Raw genomic sequence first — 18786 nt, forward strand, 5'->3', positions numbered from 1 at the left:
CACCCGCCTGCCTCTCTGCCTACTTGTGATCTCTGTCAAATAAACAAATAAAATCTTAAAAAAAAATAGAAAACTGAATCCAACAGTATATTAAAGGTATTACATACCATGACCTAGTGGGATTTATCCCAGGAAGGCAAGAGTGGTTCAGTGTAAGAAAATCAATCAATGTAACATACCACAATAATAGAACAAGGGAGAAAAAGATACAATTATCTCAATTGATATAGAAAAAAAATAGTTGACAAAATCTAGCACCCGTTCATTATAAAGATCCTCAGAGAACTAGGAATAAAAGGGAACTACCTCAACAAGATAAAGGATATCTATGAAAAACTCACACTTAATGGCAAAAGACTGAAAACTTTCGCCCTAAAATCAGCAAGAAAGGGAAGGATGTACGCTTTCACCACCGCTAGTCACCATTATACTGGAAGCTTTAGCCAGAGCAAGAAAAAGAAGTACAAAGCATCCAAATAAGAAAGAAGGAAGTAAAATTAGTTCCATTTACAGATGACACGGTCCTACGTATAGAAAATCCCAAAGAATTCACAAGAAAAACTAGAGCTAATAAAGGAATTTATCAAAGTTTCAGGGCACAGGATTAACACAGAAACATCAGTTGTGTATCTACACAATAGTAATAAACAATCTAAAAAGGAAATTTAAAAAGCAATTCCATTTACAACAGCACTCAAAAGAATAAAATACCCAGGAGTAAATTTAACCAAGGAGGTAAAAGATTTGTTCATTGAAAACTACAAAACAGTTGGTGAGATTAAAGAAGACACAATTAAACAGCAAGACATTTGTTAGCTCCAAACAAGTCTATGTACATGGATTAGCAGACTTGATATTGTTATAATGGCAATATTACTTGTTGGTTAATTTATGTGTTAATGTGACTGGACCATGGGGTGCCTAGATATTTGGTCAAACATTATTTCTAGGCGCTTCTGTAAGGGTGCTGGACGACACTGACATACAAATTGGCAGGCTGAGTAAAGCACACTGTCCTCCCCAGTATGGTGGGCATCAGACAGTCAGTCAAAGGCTGGAACGGAACCAAAAGGTTGACTCACCTCCAAGCAAGGGGGATTCTATCTGACTGCCTTCAAACTGAGACACTGGCCTTTCTCCTCCCTCTGGATTTGAACTGAAATATCGGCTCTTCTGGATTTTGAGCCTGCCGGCCTCTGGACAGGAGCTACACCATTGGCTCTTACGGTTTCAAGCCTTCAGATTCAGGCTGGAACTAAGCCATTGGCTCTCGCGGTTCCGCAGCTTTTGCCGACTGACCCCGCAGATTTTGGGCCCTCCTTGCCTCCATAGCAGTAAGAGCTAATTCCTTATAATAAACATAGCTTTTTACACACGCATGTGCACATGCACACACACAGGTTTTGTTCCTCTGGAGAACCCTAAGACTCTACCCAAAGTGATCTACCGATGCAACGCAATCCCTATCGAAGCTCTAATAACCTTTCTTTGACAGAAACGAAAAATCTGATCCTTGAATTCATACGGAATTGCAAGGGACTGCAAAGAGCCAAGACAACATTGAAACACAAAAATGAAGTTGGAAGACTCACACTTCTCAAACTTACTACTTCGAAACTACAGTAATCATAACAGTGTAATACTGGGCATAAGGACAGACATATAGACCAACGAAATACAACTGAGAGTCCAGAAATAAACCCATACCTCTATGGTTAAATTATTTTTCATAAGGATACCAAACCATTTAATGGCTGGGGGAAAAAAAACCAAAACAGTCTCTGGGACACTGGGAAGCACAGGCAGAAGATGAACCGAGAGCCTTAATATCACTCTCTACGTACAAACTAGGATCAAATGGGATTACCAACTGAAATGTAATATTCATAACCTTGGGTTTGGCAAAGAATTCTTAGATATGACACCAAAAGCACAAGCAATAAAAGAAAAAATAGACAAACTGGACTCCACGAAATTCAAACTCCTCCGTGCACAGAAGGCTGCCATCAAGAATATGAAGCGACGGGCGCCTGGGGGGCTCAGTCGGCCAGGCAGCTGCCTTTGGCTCAGGTCATGATCTCTGGGTCCTGGGCACACACACCCAAAAGAACCAAAAACTCAAACACACGTACACAGATGCTCATAGCAGCACTCTTCACAATACCCAGAAGGTGGAAACAACCAAAATGTCTATCGACAGAGGAATGGGTAAACACGACGTGGGATCTCCGCACGACAGGACATTATTCAGCCATAAAAAGAAATGAAGCAATGATACAGGCGAAACTGCAGATGAACCAGGAAAACATTACGTTCAACGAAAGAGAACAGAAACAAAAGAACACATACTGTGTGACCCATTTGTAAGAAACATATAGGTAAACATACAGAGATACAAAGCAGACTGGTCGCTGCCAGGGGTTGATGGAAAAAGCAATGAGGACTAACTGCTTAATGGGTATGGGGTTTCCTTTTGGGGGAATGACAATGTTTTGGAACCACACATAGGTTGTGGTTATATAACACTGTGAATGTACTAAATGGCATGAATAGTTCATTTTAAAATGGTTAATTTTATGTTATGTGAATTTTATGTCAATTAAAAAAATAATGTTTAAAAAAAAACTAACCATCATGAGATATTACTTCACAGCCACTAGGATGACTATAATAAAAGAAAATGGAAAATTCCAAAGTGTTGGTGAGGACAGAAAAGAAACTGGAACCTTCCTACATGACTGGAGGGAATGGGAAATGGTGCTGGCACTGTAGCAGTTTGTCAGTTCCTCAAAAAGTTAAACAGTTACCAATTGACCCAGAAATTTTACTCCTATGTATATATCCAAGAGAATCGAAAACACATATTTGCACAAAGACTTGAAGGTGGATGCTCAAAGCAGCAATATTTATAATAAACAAAAAGTGTTAATAGCCCCGGGGTGGGGAGCAGAAAGAGATAACCAGATAAATAAAATGTGGTCTATTCACACAATATACTATTATTTCACTATAAAAAGGAATGAAATACTGAGACATGCTACAACATGAATGAACCTTAAAAACATTGTGCTAAATAAGAGAAGGCAGAAACAGAAGGCCACATGCCACATAATTCCATTTACATGAAATATCCAGAATAGGCAAATCCAGAGACAGAGGGGAGATTAGTGGTTACAGAGTTTCTTTTGGGGATGAATGAAAATATTGTGGAATTAGATAGTGCTGATATTTTAAAACATTGTGAATATACTAAAAAACCAATGAACTATACTTTAAATGGTTTAAATAATTTTTTCTTACTAAAAAACGTAACATAGTGTAATGTAATAACCACTCAACAACTTCAAGTATAAAAATAATAGCAGCAGTAACAATGTAAAAAAAAAAAGGTTAGCACATTTGAACCTGATGTAATACAAATCTATCCATATTTAGAGCCAAAGAATTTCATATCATTGTATGTATCTTAATAAATTAAAAGTTGTGGGGCCCCTGGGTGGCTCAGTCATTAAGCATCCGCCTTCAGCTCAGGTCGTGATCCCAGGGTCCTGGGATCCATCCTGGCATTGGGCTCCCTGATCAGCGGGAACCCTGCTTCTCCCTCTCTCACTCCCCCTGCTTGTATTCCCTCTCTTGCTGTCTCTATGTGTCAAATAAATAAATAAATAAATAAAATCTTTACTAAAAAAAAAAAAAAAAAAAAAAAAAGTTAGGGGCACCCGGGTGGCTCGGTGGGTTAAAGCCTCTGCCTTCGGCTCAGGTCATGATCTCAGGGTCCTGGGATCGAGCCCCACATTGGGCTCTCTGCTCAATGGGGAACCTGCTTCCCCCTCTCTCTCTGCCTGCCCCTCTGCCTACTTGTGATCTCTCTCTGTCAAATAAATAAATAAAATCTTCAAAAAAATTTAAAAAAAGTTTTAAGTTGAGGGGCCCCTGGGTGGCTCAGTCACTTAAGTGTCTGACTCCTGATTTTCAGTTCAGGTCATGACCTCAGGATCCTGGGATCAAGCCCCATGTTAGACCCTGCATTTGGTGCAGAGCCTGCTTGAGATGCTCTCTCTCCCTTTGCCCCTCCCCCTGCTCATGTGTGCTCCCTCTCTCTCTTCCAAATAAAACTTAAAAAAAATTAAAAGTTGAGGGCGCCTGGGTGGCTCAGTGGGTTAAGCCGCTGCCTTCAGCTCAGGTCATGATCTCAGGATCCTGGGATCGAGCCCCCAATCTCTGCTGAGCAGAGAGCCTGCTTCCCCCTCTCTCTCTCTGCCTGCCTCTCTGTCTACTGTGATCTCTGTCAAATAGATAAATAAAATCTTTAAAAAAAAAATTAAAAGTTGAGAGCAGTAAAGATATTAGAAGACACCAAAAAACTAACTTGAGTTAATAATGTTTTAAATCAAATAGAGAGAAATAAGGGGAAACAAGTGGCCAAAGGATGAGTGCCAACGTCAACATGCCGCACCCTGCTGAGCGCCCGAGCACCTGGCACGTGGGCATCCGCTGGGGCCGGCCAGACAGGAAGAACAGTATCTGGTGTGAGTACAGTTACAAAAGCTGATACCACGTTCAAAGGCCCCAAATGAAAAACCACTGTAAAAAGAAAGTTCTTACAAATGCTTTACTAAAAATGCTAAATTTTTTCCACGATGGCAATTTCTAACCTGCAGCTGCATCGGGACATCCACACCAGGCTACAGACAGGCCCAGCATCCCACCACAGGCTCCGCATGTAGGCTGAGCACCAGAAGCAACAACGTTAGGAAAGTCACGTCTTTGGAACTTTCCAAAATATGTGATCGTGAAAACCTCTGATTAGGTTTCTTGATTTAAATATATATATATCTTTATTTCATTTGCTTATACATGGGTATAAAAATAGTTAAATTCTACCTTATTTCTAAAATTTAGATGTGACAATTACAGGTTAATTAAATCCTGTAATATTTACAATAATTGTGTTGAAAAATAATGCAAACTCAGTCCGATACATTAGAGGTGGTAGAGGAAGGGCAACTTGGGCACAAGCGGACCAACGTTTCACAGGCCAGTCTGGGGAAGCAGCCTGAGGGTTACCACATCTGGAGTGGACACATGTGCCTCTGGTCAGCACGCCGGGCCACGCCAGTGAGGAGAACCTGAGGCTACCACCAGCACCTCATCTTTTCATCATCAAGTGTGGGAAGAGGATGTCTGCTTCCAAACATGTCAGGAAAAATGTTCTGCTGAACAGAAACAACAGATACACGAAGCAAAAAGAGCACAACAGAGACTGTAAGGTAGGGAAGGGATGTGACTAAGAAATGGCGCCAGGGGAGTCTGGATCCTCTGGGAGCAGAAGAGGAGCCAAGAGCAGAAGCCACGGGGAAACAGCCGCTCTGGAGGTGGTGGCCTGGGCCGGCTCCAAGCAGCAGGGCCTGCCCGGGCGCCTGGCCTTCTTACCCCAGAACTCCCACTCCGCCATGTCCTCTGAGCGGAACCACTACTCTACTATTACATTATTTACTTTTGCTGCATGTTTAGGCACGAATTTATTGTATTTTGAGGCCACATGTTTATTCAAATGCAACAATCTCTACTCAAAAAAAACCGTTGTTTCACAGAATGTGGGTCTGCAGTCAGCTCGGCAGGAAGCCCCTCGCACAGCTGAGCCATCCCTGACTTTGGGGCACAGCAAAGAGCTGGACTGGATTCCTCTGCCTTTCCTCTACGCCTTCATTGCTCCTAACGACTTCTCTTCCCTACTTGCGACTTAAGTTGAGCTACTTCCTACTTGGAGATTGGAAATTAGAAACCAAAGCACATCTGCTGACAAAAGGGTGTTCCAAGTACTGGAAAGCCCGGGGAAAACCAAAAAAGGGAAGCATCAGATAAACAAAGAAAATGGCTCCTGCCAGGAAGCCAGTACTGAACACAACGTGCATCTGGAGAACGAGCTCGACATCAAGCCCAGCAGGGCAATGAAAAGTATCATCTAAGTAATGCCAATAAAAGGAGAAGAGAGAAAACCATAAACAGACAGGTGTGCCCTGTTGATAAAAAAAAAAAAAAGTTTTCTGGGAACTGTGTTTATGCAAACATTTCAGCACAGGCTCTTTTCACCATACTTGATGCCAAATGCTCTGCTGGGGGAGAGGGCCTGTATCGGACACACGGGCCAAGTAGAGAAGACAGGAGAATCGAGAAGACTTGATTCTTCTCCAAACAAACAGGCAGATCATAATCATGTATGAAAAGCCCCACTTGAGAGAGAGAGAGAGAGAGAGAGAGAAGGGGCGATGAGGACAGGACAGCCAGCCAGCCACAGGCTCACAGCTGGGAAAGAACCAGATTAAACCACAGCATAAAACTTGCTCTTAAATCCCTTGGGAAAACAAAGCTATGTGAGGCCTAGCACGGCCAGTATCCCTTGATTTAGGGATCCTTTTTAAAGCACTGATTCAACCCTGACTGTGCGAAGAAGCTGCGCCTCTCTTGGCCCAGGGCCAGAGTCCTGCCGTCTGGGAGGGAGACAGGCTGAGGGCCAGGGCATCCGACAAGCCAGAAAGAGCCAAGTCCAGGTGGACGCGGCCCTGCGGCTGAGCCTGGACAGGAGGCTGAGGCAGCTGCTCAAGTGTGATAAGGTTCATTTCCTTGGAGCATCAACTTTACTTGAAAATATGAGTGAAAAACATAAAACATGGCCACATGAAGGACTGGATTACAATATTTAAGTCAACTTTGAGAATAAAGCATGAGATTTCACAAGCACTGGCTCTTACGGCAATGCTGCCCCCCAACCAATCTCTCGGGCAGACTCCCCAGTTCTGCCTAGGATTTAAAGGCAGGGGCTGTTCGGGTGCTGATGCGGACCTTCTCCACCCCCCGCCCCCTGCACACTCATGCTGACCAATTGCAAAGGCCTCACCCAGCAGACCTGTCCACAAGCCTCCTCTCTGAGCTCCCAGACCACCTGGCTCTGTCTGCCCTGCTACACGGGCCCTTGTATTTAATGCAGCCAACATGGAATCTGCCCTGTTCGGTGCTTCCCGTTCCTATCCAACGCATCCGTGCCTCCGCCCCAACAACCTGCTCCCACCTCAGGGGTTGCCCCAGCAGAACCGTATCTGCCTCCCTAATTCTGACTGAGACCTGCGGGCTTCAGCACTCCTGAGCTCATGCCCCATCAGCACCACTTCTGTGGATACAGGGTGCACACTTGTTTTTTAAGATTTTATTTATTTATTTATTTTTTTAAGTAATCTCCACACCAACAGGGGGCTCACGATCAAGTGTCGCATGCTCCCACACGAGCCAGCCAGGCGCCCCGGGTACGCACTCTGTTGCTAGGGTGATGCTCTCAGATTCAGTTTACTTATCTGCAGTCTTTCAGCTAAAATAACCCACCTCGAGCGTCTAGTCCAAATCTCACATTGTACACATCAGGAAAACCAGGCATAGACACACAGTGTGCTTGCAAGGTCCCCAAATTACTAAGAAATCGGCAGCTGATTAAAGAGCAAAATTGATGACATTCATACACAGGAGAAACATATACAGACTAAAGCCAACATATTTTGAAGAATAAGCTTTTTTCTGTCCTACATCCAACATGATGGAGTACTACACAGCTGCGCAGAAAGGAGTGAGGAGGAGCCCTGTATGCTCCAGTGTGGGCCTCGTGACCTGCTGCTTCTGCTCAGGAAACAACATGGAGGAAAGCTGTACCGCAGGCTACCGATCTCTAAGAAAGAGTTCTGTGTGCACACACATACTTACACTAAAAATCGTTATGTGACCTACAGAGAAAAGAAGAAACAGGGTATAAGGATTAGGAATGGAAGCCTGACTTCTGTAAATATCTAAATTAATTATTAAATTAAAATATTTCATTTTGATTTGGAAAAATGAAAATGTTTTATAACTTACAACAAAATTTTAAAAGAAGCTATTCCTTCAACTTGAAATAAAACACGACTATGACTGTCTCAACAAACTGCCGGCACGCGAAGGGCGGGTTTGGCGACTTTAAAATGTAATTTGGCAAATCAGGTACACATCTCTAGGTATACAGACGCTAAGGACATAAAAAAAACAAAACTACAGAAAACCAAACTGTTTTCAGGAATCATACTATTGGTAATACATTGGTACTGTTATTCTAAAACTATCACATAGATTTTATAGGATAAAACAAGTAATGATGCTAATGCTGTTAGGAACCAAGGTTTTCAGCATTAGAGAAAAGATACATCAATATAAACACAAAGAAGTAAAAACCAAATAATACTAAATTTGAAATAAACATCAGCATGAACTCATGTTATTTTCACTTAAAAAGCACATTTGCCAGGCTGTCCTTCCAAAAGACCTGGAAACAATAACCAGCCCTGTAGCAGGGAGTGTCCCCAGCACCCAGAGTGTGGTCTCAAGATAAGATTTTCTACAAAAGGGAACCAGAGCTGTTCAGAGAAAGAGGCAATGCCAGGTGTGAGGCAAAAAGGTTTAGCGGGAATCTGGAACTCGTTACCGCAGCAGAGAAAGCAAGGGAAGGAAGAGTGTGGGGCCCACGAAAGGACAGAGGGGCCCACTCAGCGCCACTGGCCAAGGTGGCTCAACGCGAGCATCTGTGAGAATCCTAACTGCAAAGTATTTAAACAGAGCCCAGAAGTCTACGTTCCTGACTTTGGCAAGCTACTTCAAACAGTCAAGGGTCACTCTGGGAGCGGCCGCAGAACCATCTCATTGTCTGGACACCTGATAAAGAGAAAGAACGGCACTGACCCTCCCGTTTTTATTTGAACTGTCCCTTAGGGTAACCAAATACTTACAGACGGTAAGTTTCTATCTACTCAAATATTTCAGCTACTCAAGGCCAAGCGAATGACCAAGCACGAACAGCGTCATTTCATGACCTCCGGGGACTGCAGCCAGGCACTGAGCAGCACTGGCCCCGAGCCACGAAGACACGCTGAGGGCTCCACTGAAGGACATGCGGTCCCAGGCTGGGGCAGGCCACAGCCACGGATCCACCTGCCACATCACAGGAGATGCAGAGGACAGAAGACCATGCTCAGTGGAGAGGGCAAAAGTCAACACGGGGAAACCTTGGCCTACGAACACGCAACCGATAAAACGCTCGAAGAAAAGGGACGGGGAGGGGCCGTCAGGGGATAGAAGAGACCCAAGGGGCACATGGCTTGCTGCCATCACTGCTTGAACCCCGCTCCACACAAACTAAAAAATGCAGACAGCAGCGCAAAACTGAGTGGTCCTGTGGTTATGAGTGATTTTTTAAATAGTTTTCTTTATACTTAGAATTTATCAGAAATAGTTATATACAGGGGCGCCTGGCTGGCTCAGTAGGTTAAAGCCTCACCCTTCGGCTCAGGTCATGATCCCAGGGTTCTGGGGTCAAGCCCCGTGTCAGGCTCTCTGCTCAGCAGGGAGCCTGCCTCCCCCCATCTCTCTGCCTGCTTCTCTGCCTATTTGTGATCTCTGTCAAATAAAATTAAAAAAAAAAAGCTATATATTAAAACTCACTTTGGATGCAACTATTTCAAACCCATTTTATATTCATTTTACTGTTCTAACATAGTAAAGAGTTCTTAATTTCAAGCATAAAGTGCTACTCAATCACAAATTAGAGACCAAAACAGAGTACTCTGTTTCCTTTCAAACTCCTAGAGAACAAGGATTAGGGAGCAAACAGTTCAAGCATCAAAAGCTGCAATTCGGGGCGCCTGGGTGGCTCAGTGGGTTAAGCCTCAGCATTCGGCTCAAGGTCATGGTCTCAGGGTCCTGGGATCGAGCCCCACATCGGGCTCTCTGCTCAGCAGGGAGCCTGCTTCCCTCTCTCTCTCGGCCTATCTCTCTGCCTACTTGTGATCTCTCTCTCTGTCAAATAAAATTAGAAAAAAAAATTTTTTTTAAAGCTGCAATCTGAGCCGGGAAGGCCTCCCTGCCCTCGGTGAGCGTCCTGCTGCGGAGGGCAGGCCTATGAGGCAGAAACCCTTAGCCCTGCCCCGGGTTTCAAACACATTCATCGTTACTGGGCCATCAGGCGTAATGTTGATTATTCTCAAAGTGTAATGCCGGTTTAAAAAAATGAGAAATAAAAATAAGGTTAGACACACACCGAAATACGGTGCCATGTGCGCGGCAGTTGCTCAAATATGCCTGTCACAGAGGAAACTGCTAAAGCCAAACATGAGTAAGTTCAGGATGTTTCAATCACTTTATTTTTATGAAAAAGCAAACAAGTTTCAGCTGCAAAAAGAAATCTATACAAATTAAAATTTTCCAGTGACGTACCTGTGTGTCATATGCTGTGAGGAAGATACAGCAAAGCGCGTTCTGGGAGGAAGAGACTTCAGTAAGGAAAGAAGCAAAGCAGTGCCGATCTTACCCTTCTTTGAAGAGCGTGGTGGAGTCTCTTACCTGGGGAGTAATAGTAATACTTGGTCAACTCCATTGGGAACATTTTTAAATGTTTTAAAAATAGAATTTCAAAAATGTAAATTAAAAAAAATGATCAAGAAAGAAGTTTAGGTGCCTGGGTGGCTCAGTTGGTTGGGCGACTGCCTTCAGCTTGGGTCATGATCCCGGAACTCTGGAATCGAGTCCTGCATCGGGCTCCCGGCTCTATGGGGAGTCTGCTTCTCCCCTCTGACCTTCTCCTCTCATGCTCTCTCTCGCTTTCTCAAATAAAAATTTTTTAAAATCTTAAAAAAAAAAAAAGGAAAGAAGTTTAAAGAAAACTTTTTGGGGCTCCTGGGTGGCTCAGTGGGTTAAGCCTCTGCCTTTGGCTCAGGTCATGATCTCAGGATCCTGGGATCGAGCCCCGCATCGGGCTCTCTGCTCAGCAGGGAGCCTCCTTCCCCCCCTCTTTCTGCCTGCCTCTCTGCCTACTTGTGATCTCTCTCTGGCAAATAAATAAATAAAACCTTAAAAAAAAAAACCCCAAAACAGAAAAGAAACCATTTAACCACTCTATAGAAACATGTGTTTTGGATTTTCCACATTACAATTTATGTGGACACAAATTACAAAGTCTGGATATCTTCAGACTATTTTAATTTTAAAATAACTTTATCATGAAGTATTGCACACACAGATACAAAGCATGGTCAACACCTATGTTCGGTACACAAACACTAGTCCAACAACCATCCAGGCCAAGGAAGGAACACACACTGCTGAAACCCCGAAATGGCAGGGTGCCTCTCTCTGACCCCAACCCCCCACCCCCACCCCTGCCTTCCACCATGAGCAGCAACTACACTAACCTTTACGGTTATCGCTTTCTTATTTTCCTTTAGATGCAGCATCTAGGCACGCCACACCGATACAGAATATTTTTGCCAAAATTTGTAATTTATATACACAGAATTATATTGTATGTACTTTTTCTTTCTTTTTTTTTTTCCCATTCCACCTCTGGGGCTGTACCTGGTATTTATTTTCATTGCCGCGTAGCATGCCATTGTGTAAAAATACACTAATTTACTTATCCATTCCCCTGTCCCCTGGGTAGTTTCTGCCTTGGAGCAAAGACACTACGAAGAGATCTTCATGGCGCAGCCATCTTAAGCACAGTGAGCATGTATTTCTCTGGTGTACAGACCTAGAAATGGGATACACCTTTGCTACACAAAGCCAAACTATTTCCCAAAGCAGTTGTAACAATTTATACCCCCACCAGAAGTGTATGAGAGTGTTTCTGGTGCTCAACTACTTCAACAAGACTTGTCCAGTTTTTTAATTCTTGCTAACTGAATGGCTGTATAGTGGTACCCTAAGAATTCTTCCTTACATTGAATTTTAAAATTATTTTGAATAGGGGTGCCCGGGTGGCTCAGTCCATTAAGTGTCTGATTCTTGATTTTGGTTCAAGTTATAATCATATAATTGAGCTCTGCTTTGGGCTGTGTGCAGGGTGTGTGGCCTGCTCAAGATTCTCGCTATCCCTCCCCCTGCCCTTCCCCTTCTCTTTCTTTAGCTCTTAAAAAAAAAATTTTTTTTAACATTTACATTTCTTACATTTGTAAAAATTTTACATCTGACAATTGCTGCAATGCAATTTTTTTTTTTTTTTTTTTTTTTAAGTAGGCTCCAAGGCCAGCGTGGAGCCCAACATAGGGCTGGGACTCAGGGCCCTGAATCAACACCAGAGCTGAGGTCAAGAGTCAGACACCCCTGCCACAGTGTACATTTAATTTTGCAACAAGCTCCTTCCTGTTCATTTCTCCAGCAGTTATTGGGCTACCACTTCTCATCAGGCTTACTGAACTCCCTCATCTCAGTCCACCAGCTTCCAGAGACACTGACTCCGACCCCCAGGCACAGGCAGACATGTGCCGGTCAGGCCTGGCCAGTGCGAGCCTCCTTCCTTACACCCTGGCCAGAGCTGGTTTCTGTGAACACACAGAGTCAAATTAATGAAGTCTTTCCTTCCTCCTCTGGGACTACAAGATTCTCTTTCCCAAAGAACTCAATCATTGTGGAAAGCCATATGCCAACTAGGACTACCTATCCTGGACTTTGTGTGAGCAAGAAAAGAACCTGTTTATGATAAGCTATTTATTTTGTCACAGGACCTAGAGTGGCCCACTGTGAAACGATACTCTGATCCTGCTTTTTGCCTTAAAATATATTTTGTCTAATACTACACATTCTTGTTCTCGGTGTTTGCATAGTTTATTTTTGTCATCATTTTACTTTCAACATTTCTGAATTCCTTTAGATGAATCTCTTGTAAACAGTATATAGTTGGATTTTTTTTTTAAATACTAAAAAAAAATCTTGGTATCTTTGCCTTTAAATGGAAATTTACTCTATTTACCCTGGAAGCCATCCCGCATATGTAGATTTCGTTCTGCTATTTTACCAGGGGCTATCTGCCTTCTTTAGGAATGTTATCCTAACCCCCCCTTCTCTGTAATCTAGAAGCTACGGTTCTGTTTTTACTCTTTTAATGATTACTTTAGAAATTACAATGTGCGGCGGCTTCTCACAGGCCTATCTTTACCCTTCTCCCAGACAGCTAGGACTTTAAAGTGTTAACTCCATTCATTGTATTTCCAGCCTATGTCCCACCACTGTGTGTTTACACATGCGCACGTACTTTTGTCACCATTAACATTTTACATAACATTCAATCATTTAGGTTAGAGAGAGAATCCCTTCCCTCCTCCAACTGACGTATCACTCCAAGTGCCATGTGGCTCTCAGGGCCGGTGTCAGGAAACCGGCTGCTGTTCCTCTGTGTAACCATGTGCTTCACAGCCCTGTGTTTGCGTGTGGATTTCTTTTTACTCAGGGTATCTTGTCAGTCATTTGTTGAACGCCTTACCATTGTGGTTTGCCGCCTTTCAACTTTCTGGAGAGATTTCAGCCATTATCTTTTCAAGCACTGCTTCTGCCCTGGCCCTCACCTCTCCTTATAGAGCCAATTATATGAGCTTCAGTCCCTACTTCCTGTGTCTCCTGCCTTCCCTTTGTGCTTCCCGCATTTCCATCTCTGTGCTTCTCATTTTTCTGGGTTTGATCTAGTGGGTTTGATCTAGCTGGTGGATTACAGGGATTGATTTTCCAGTGTTAAACCAATTTTTCATTCCTGAGATAAACCTCACTTGATCATTACGTAATATCCTTTTTATATGTTTCTATATGGATTCTATCTGCTACCATGTATGGAAGATGTGTGTAGGACAAATGCACTTGGTGGTTTTGCTTTATTGTTACATTTTTGTCTTGTCTTCCTTTGAGTCCAGCGCTGGCTCACAGAATGAGATAGGAAAAATTCCCTCCTCTTCCATTTTCAGAACCCTGAGATCATGAATGGAGCCAAAGGCAGATATTTAACTAACTGAGCCACTCAGGCGCCCCAAAGGATTTTCATTACCAATTCAATTTCTTTAGTAAATATAGAATAATGAAAGTTACATATTTCTTCTTGAGTTAGCTTTGATGGTTTGTGTTTTTCAAGGAATGTTTTCGTTTTATTTAAGTTGTCAAATTTAGGGGCGCCTGGGTAACTCAGTCCTATAAGTGTCTGCTTTCAGCTCAGGTCATGATCCCAGGGTATTGGGATCAAGCCCCACATTGGGCTCCTTGCTTGGCGGGAAGCCTGCTCTTCCCTCTCCCGCTCTCCCTGCTCGTGTTCCCTCTCTTACTGTGTCTCTGTCCAAAAAAAAAAAAAAGTCAAATTTATTGGTATAAAATTATTCACACAATTTTACTCTTACTACCCTTTCAGTGTCTTTAGGGTCTGTAGTGGTACCCTTTTCTACATCCCTGATTTTGGCATTAATGTTTCCTTCTTCTCCCAACCATGACAGATTTTTATGGATATGACAGTGATCTTTAACTTATCATAGTTTACCTGCAAATACTATTATGCTACTTTAAGTACAGGGATAACATATTTCCATTTCTCTCCTACCATCCTTTGTGCTACTGTTTTCATTTATTTACCTCTACAAGTATTACAAGGCCCATCATATATTGTTACTTTTGCCTTTTTTTTTTTTAAGATTTTATTTTATTATTTATTTGACAGACAGAGATCACAAGTAGGCAGAGAGGCAGGCAGAGAGAGGGGGAAGCAGGCTCCCCGCTGAGCAGAGAGCCCGATGTGGGGCTTGATCCCAGGACCCTGAGATCATGACCTGAGCTGAAGGCAGAGGCTTAACCCACAGAGCCACCCAGGTGCCCCAACAGCCTTAAAAAAAAAAAAAAAAAAAAAAAGATATTTATTTATTCGTTTGACAGAGAGACACTGAGAGAGGGAACACAAGCAGGGGGAGTGGGAGAGGGAGAAGCAGGCTTCCTGCTGAGCATGGAGCCTGATGCAGGGCTCTATCCAAGGACACTGGGATCACTCCCTGAGCGGAAGGCAGACACTTAACAACTGAGCCACCCAGGCGCCCCTAAATAGCCAATTTAAAAAAAAAAAAGGGCAATTAAAAGTGAGAATATTTATCCATCTATTGACCATTTCAGGTTATTATTTTTACTCCTCTGTGTAAAAATTTCCATCTGGTGGGCGCCTAGGTGGCTCAGTGAGTTAAAGCCTCCGGCTGAGGTCATAATCTCAGGGTCCTGGGATAGAGCCCTGCATTGGGCTCTCTCCTCAGCGTGGAGCCTGCTTCCTTCTCTCTCTCTCTCTCTGCCTGCCTCTCTGCCTACTTGTGATCTCTGTCAAATAAATAAATAAAATCTTAAAAAAAAAAATTCCCATCTGATATAATTTCCTGTAACTAAACTTCCTTTAAAAATTTCACATAGTGCAGGTCTGCTGGCAATAAATTCTGTCAGCTTTTCTTGGCCTAGAAATTGTGATTTCACTTTTATTTCTGAAAGATATTTTCTCTGGGTACAAAATTCTAAACTAACAGATTTTTCTTTCGGTGCTTTAAACATGTCACTGTGTTGTCTTCTGGCTAGCACAAGCTCAGACCAGATGTCAGCTGTCATTTCTGTTTTTGTTCCTCTGTAATGTCTTTTCTTCTTACTTTTTTTCCCCCCTCTTTAGCACTGGTTTTTCAGCAATATCATTATGCGGTACACATTGGTATGCTTTTCTTTGTTTATTCTGTTTGGGGTTTTTGAGCTCTGTGGTTTGTAATTTTCATCAAATTTGGATTTTTCTTTTCAGCCATTATTTCTCCAAATGCTATTTGCATTCCCTCCTCTTTTGGAACTCTAGTTACATGTATCTGAAAACAGCTGATTTTGTCTCACAGGTTCCTAAATGCTCTGTTAGTCTCTTCGGTCTTCTCTATACTTTTTGCTGTGTTCTGGATCATTTCTTTGCCATGTCTTGAAGTTCACTGACATATTCTTCTGTAGTACCAACCTGTTATTAATCTCTCTGTTACATTTTTCATTTCAGAAATTTTATTTTTCATCTAGAAGTTTTACTTCAGTTTTCTGTATTTTTCATTTTGTTAATTATGCTCATTTTTCTATATATTCTTGAACATGTGCAACTTATTTTATAGCAGTTATTTTAATGTCCTTGTCTATTATTTTGCATCTGTTTCTATTGGTTAATTTTTCTCCTGGTTAATATCATATTTTCTTGCTTCTTTGTATGTCTGGTAATTTTTATAAGATTTTTATAAAATTTATAAGATGCTGGACACTTTTTTTATGCTGTTGGGAACTGGGCGTTATCATATCCTTTTAAATGTAATTAGGACTTGGGGTATCTGGGTGGCTCAGTCAGTTAAGTGGCTGACTTTTGATTTTGAACCAGGTGATGATCTCAGGGTCTTGAGATCAAGCCTGGCATCAGGCTCCGCACTTGGTAAGGAGTCTGCTTAAGCTTCCCTCTCTCCTGTGGCACTTGGGTGGCTCAGTCCTTAAGCACTGCCTTCAGCTCAGGTCCTGATCTCCGGGTCCTAGGATCGAGCCCCACACTGGGCTCCCTGCTTGGAGGGAAGCCTGCTCCTATCCACTCCCACACCCCCTGCTGTGTTCCCTCTCTCGCTGTGTGTCTCTGTCAAATAAACAATAAAATCTTAAAAAAAAAAAAAATTCTCTCTCCTTCATCCTCTGCCCCTCCTCCCATGCAAATACACTCGCTCTCTCTTACTTTGTCAAATAAATAAATAAATATAGGTGGGACTTAGTTCTGAGAACTATTACGTGGAACTGGCTGGGCAGGTCCGCAGCAGCCCTTCTAGTCTAGAGCTAATCCAGCCCCACTGCTGAGGTGAGGGGAGTTTACCTGATGCCCTAACTGGAAAAGCTGCTCTGAACCCACCCTAACAAGGACTTAAAAACAGCCTTGAAAGGACCTAACTATCTCAACCCTGTGTGATATCCAGAAATTGTCCAGTCTGCTCCTTTCTGGTGGTTCTTTTCCTGGCTTTGAGATGTTTCTCCTCATGTATTTGCGGATCAGTACTCAGTCAAAATCTCCAGGGTCCCCTGACAGATCTCTGGAGTTGTAATGAGCCCCCTTCCTCTCCTGTGCTTTATCCCACCTAAAGTCTAGCTGCTTTGTCCACCCAAACACTGAAGGTTTGTCACTTCAGTAAGGCCAGTGGGCTCTGGCTTCTTTCTCCCTGCCCTGCAGTGTGGAAACTGTCTCTATGCCAGAATTTGCAAACTATGACCTGGGGCCAAATCTAGCCTACTACCAGTTTTTTTAAATAAAGTTTTATGGGAATACGTCCACACCCATTCATTCATTCACACACTGAGTATGAAAGCAGACACAGAGCTGAGTATGGAGCTGTGACTGAGATCATATGGTCCGGAAAGTCCGAGATATTTACTGTCTGTCCATTTACAGAAAAATTTCATGGATCCTGCTCTACAGAAAAAGCTGGAATAACTGTAGAGTTCATTTCTTTTATTTCCAGGAACACAGTCCTCATCTGTCTGCTGACCAATGTCTAGAGCTGCTGCTTCGTCTATCTTATCTGGTTTCCAAGTTGTCTAAGATGGCAGTCGGTTTGGGACTGGGGTCAGGTGAGTGAGGCCCTTCCTTGCCTCAGGTACAAATTTTAGGGAGGAACAAAAAACTCAGTAACAGAGATAAAAGCCAAAACTAATGAAAAAAATCCATGAGAAACAAAAACATTAAAATTTTAAACTAAGATAGTACTGGTAACACTGCTGAACTGAGCCATGTCGGAGGTGAGGCAAAAGGAAAAATCATTAATTCTGATCCTGTCTATATTTAAATTTTGATTTTTTTTCCATTATGGATCTGTTTGCATCACATCTGACTTTCTCAAAGCACTGTATTAAAATGTTTATTTTAGGGGCACCTGGTGGCTCAGTTGGGCTTCTGACTCCTGATTTTGGCTCAGGTCGTGATCTCAGGGTCATGAGATGGAGCCCCATTTTAGGCTTGCACTCAGCAGGGAGTCTGCTTGAGGATTCTCTCTACCTCTGCCTCTCCCCCCATTAAAACGTCAAATAAGTTAAAAAAATTTTTTTTTAATTTTATTTTTAAGCAATCTCTATACCCAACATGGTGCTCAGACTTAAAATCCCCAAGATCAAGAGCTCTATGCTCTACTGACTGTGCCAGTGAGGTGCCCCTAAAATGTTAATCTCAATTATTGAGCTTTCTGGTGCCCCCTTCAGTTCTACACCCGAGGCAAGTACCTCACTTGCCTCACCTGGTCCCGGTAGAGAGTAAGTCTGGTCCTTGTTATTCAGTCATGGCAGAAATGCAAGACTCAGGACTAAATTTCTTACTAAGCACACTACACTAATATAACTATAGACTTTATCAGAACTGGAAAATTGAATGTTTTCTTCCTCAGAGATACCTTAAAACAGAAAATGCTTCAGTATGAAATGTTATGCTCAAATTCCTTCTATTTGCAACTAAAGTCTTTATTATTTATTTATTTTGAGATTTTATTTATTTATTTGACAGAGAGAGACACAGCGAGAGAGGGAACACACAGGGGGAGGGGAGAGAGGGTGAAGCAGACTCCCCACTGAGCAGAGAGCCCCATGCGGGGCTCCATCCCAGGACCCTGGGTTCACGACCTGAGCCCAAGGTAGATACTTAACAACTGAGCCACCCAGACGCCCCAATTTGCAACTAAAGTCTTATATGTACATACTCCCACACACATCCACTTTGTAGGCAGAGAAATACTACAAGAATATAAAAGCTTTCCTATAGTTGGGGCGCCTGGCTGGCTCAGCTGGTAGGGCATGAGGCTCTTAATCTCAGGGCTGTGAGTTCAAGCCACATGTTGGGTGTGGAGCCTACTTCCAAGAAATTGAAAAAATAAATTTTTTTAAAGGATTTTATTTATTTATCTGACAGAGAGA

The 18786-nt window shown here is 42.7% G+C and overlaps 1 protein-coding gene across 1 annotated transcript in view; it reads right to left on the bottom strand.

Moving 5' to 3' along the window:
- Nucleotides 1-10422, bottom strand: part of TRAF3 (TNF receptor associated factor 3) — a 49479-nt gene extending 39057 nt beyond the window's left edge. The window contains exon 1 of the mRNA XM_032839616.1: nt 10285-10422. The gene's annotated coding sequence lies outside the window, so the exon portion shown is untranslated. The remainder of the gene's footprint in view (nt 1-10284) is intronic.
- Between the last annotated feature and the right edge of the window lie 8364 nt (nt 10423-18786).

Source organism: Lontra canadensis, unplaced genomic scaffold, assembly GCF_010015895.1.
Source record: "Lontra canadensis isolate GAN:19392208 unplaced genomic scaffold, GSC_riverotter_1.0 scaffold108, whole genome shotgun sequence".
NCBI classification, from domain to species: Eukaryota; Metazoa; Chordata; class Mammalia; order Carnivora; family Mustelidae; genus Lontra; species Lontra canadensis.